This window comes from Glossina fuscipes, unplaced genomic scaffold (assembly GCF_014805625.2).
Source record: "Glossina fuscipes isolate IAEA_lab_2018 unplaced genomic scaffold, Yale_Gfus_2 110124, whole genome shotgun sequence".
Taxonomy (NCBI): domain Eukaryota; kingdom Metazoa; phylum Arthropoda; class Insecta; order Diptera; family Glossinidae; genus Glossina; species Glossina fuscipes.
Window position 1 is genome coordinate 1 of NW_024005751.1, and position 2,791 is coordinate 2,791.

The 2,791-nt window shown below is 30.7% G+C and overlaps 1 long non-coding RNA gene across 2 annotated transcripts; it reads right to left on the bottom strand.

Moving 5' to 3' along the window:
* LOC119644323 lies at window positions 1-2,433 on the bottom strand. Of its 2 annotated transcripts, none has more exons than XR_005248499.1 (5): window positions 2,284-2,433; window positions 745-993; window positions 405-650; window positions 106-340; window positions 1-26 (listed from the first exon to the last, which is right to left on the bottom strand). It is a non-coding gene; the product is annotated as an uncharacterized LOC119644323 (long non-coding RNA). The 2 variants fall into 2 exon arrangements; XR_005248498.1 differs by lacking the exon at window positions 2,284-2,433 and adding an exon at window positions 1,939-2,217.
* Window positions 2,434-2,791: the final 358 nt, after the last annotated feature.

The following is a 2,791-nucleotide window of genomic DNA, read 5'->3' on the forward strand; positions in this document are numbered from 1 at the left end:
CAAAATTTTCACCGTCAAACTCTGACCTGGAATTGTGTTATATGCGTTTTTAAAGGCCATACTGCATTTATAATCATAATAATACTTTAATACTTTAATACTTACTCTTCTGCTGGTACTTGTGGATTTGGATTGTCCCGCATGGATCTGGTTTTGGGGTCATAATAGGCCGAATTAGGATCCAAGTTACGGAGGTACTTGGCGATATCTTCACGTATACGTAAGTTGCGTACTGTAATAAGTTGTTATGAATCCACTTTAGTTCCTGGCATGTCCACTTCGTCAACATATTTATATTTATCCTCATTCCCATCATCATCAGATATTTCCGCATCAGGATCTAATTTAATAAACAGTTTCTGGCAATGTATATAGGAATAAAAGTTTCGGAGGTTTCTACTAACCATTCTTTAATTTTTCGGCTTTTAATTGCCGTTTAGCTTCTTCCACCTTCTCATATTCTTCTATAATTTCGCGATCATTGGCGGGATCATAACTACTCCAACGATCTCTTTTCTCATCATAATTTACTGCTTCATCTTGCACAATATGTTCATCGTGAACGACTAAAGAATTCGCATATCTTGCAAGAACTTTACGTGGTCTCTCCAAGCAATCCTTACTTTTATGATTTTTGCCACTGCATTGCTCTAATAGGTGACAATAAAAAGTAATCAAACGAAGGTAAAGGTTTTGTCTTGTACTCTATAAAGACATTTCCCTTTCTTGGCAAATATTACTTACCGTAATATAGCGTAAAAGGAAAGTGTTGTATATTATACAACCATACTATCTAATCATTGACATGTTAGCACAATATCGATAAGAAATCAATAGCATTTGCTATCACAAAACAGCAAAGCAAAAGAGTTATATCTCTACATAATTCACTACCATTATTCGTTCAACATATCAAATAAATAAACATATTCAAGCAATTCTTATTTCTCACATTTGTTTACAATTTTTACGAATTATACCTAAGAATTTGCCCTGAAAAAAGATAAAATATGTAGAATAATATAATGTAACAATAAAAGTTTGAAAATTTATGTTAAATTTCAAATAATTATTCTACATGTTACGTTTTCCTTGGTCATTGGTATATATTTGAAAGCGTAAATCTAACTTGTTTAAATTCATTTTAGCGCATAAAAATTATTAAGTTTAAACGTTGAAAACTTCGAAAATGAAATTTCATTAATTTGGGAGTGACCTTTTAGATACAAAATTTTGCAAAGTCAACAGCCGAATGTATTTCAAGATGCAAACGAGTTATCATAACATACAAATCATCGAATAAATTATAAATGGTCGGAATATGAAAAAGAATTCGATCTGGAAACGTCTCTAAAAAAACACTTGAAAACCCATCGACCGCTATGGCAAGTAGTAAGTACTAGGGCATTTATAATGGAGCAATTTATTTATAGTCTTATTTATTCTTGCAGCCTTAAACTTGGTAGTATGTGGATGCATCGCAAAATTCATGCAGAAAGTAAAAAATACGGTTGTGATATTTGTGGGCAAAAATTTGTTCAAAAAATTAATCTCACTCATCACGCCGTCATAAGGTCGACCATAACACCGGTGAAATGCTTGAAAATATTCCTTTATATTGCTCAAAAAAGTCAACACGTACTCCAAAGGAAAAGAAAAATAATGAAAGCGCCATTGCAATAACAACACTATTTATTATTGATGACAGAAACGCAACAAGTCCATAATAATTTCCTAGTTTAACCAACTTGTCATTTCCTCGTTTCTAGTTATACATGATAACAAATCAAAAAATTCCCCCCTCAAAAATAGACCAAATTATAAAACAACAATCCTGCCAATATGCACAGTAACGAGTCCGGGCAACCGCACGTGTCAATTATTTCTATGTCAACTTAATTTATTTTATATTATTTTATTCAATATTAAATTAACCACTTTTGTTTGCGAGCAGTCTCTCTCAATCTTGTTTTTGTTATTATTAATACGTTTATTATAACGCGTAACGAGGCTTTTGGAGGTCATTTAGAGCTCTCCTTTTATATTCGATATATTTTAATATATATTAATTTATTTTTTGTCATCATTGATTGTCTTTTAGTTTTATCTCTAAAATAAAAGTCAATCTTCAGTTTCTAAATAAACAAAATTAATTGAAAATATTAAGATATAGCTAACATTCCAAAGTTTGTAAACTGCAATTCTCTTTTTGAAAAATAACACGAACTCAAAGCTTTTGGCAATAATGCACAAAAAATTACACATTTTCTTGCAAAGACATACTTCTCAAAACATCAACGACCCGATTCAAATCTAATTTATTTCGTTAAAATTTTCTCTGTCGTAGAAAACTACAAATTAGACTTTCTCTCCATATAAGGGTTTGCTTTTGATCATAACCGCTGTAACAAGACATTTGTCTATCTATATATATATTCGTATATATTAGCATACGTCGAAATTCCAAATGTTAGAAGTGGATAGAAATATTTTGCGTCATAAGAAATCTGTTACAGCGTATAATTTTCGCTTTCATCATTATTAAAAATTTCGTATTAATTTTTATGCACATATATTTTTATGTATTTTTATGTGATGCGGAGAATAAATATTGCTAATATTTATAACTAACAAGTGGTCGCTCATTTACTTACTCTTTAAAGTTGTGAAATTCGAGGTTCGCTCATTTACTTACTCTCCCCTTCATATTGCGTATAAAAAGTACCATACGTTTAGAATTGTGAGAGCACAGAGTTGCTTTTAGTAAATGTGAAATTTATGATGTTAATGT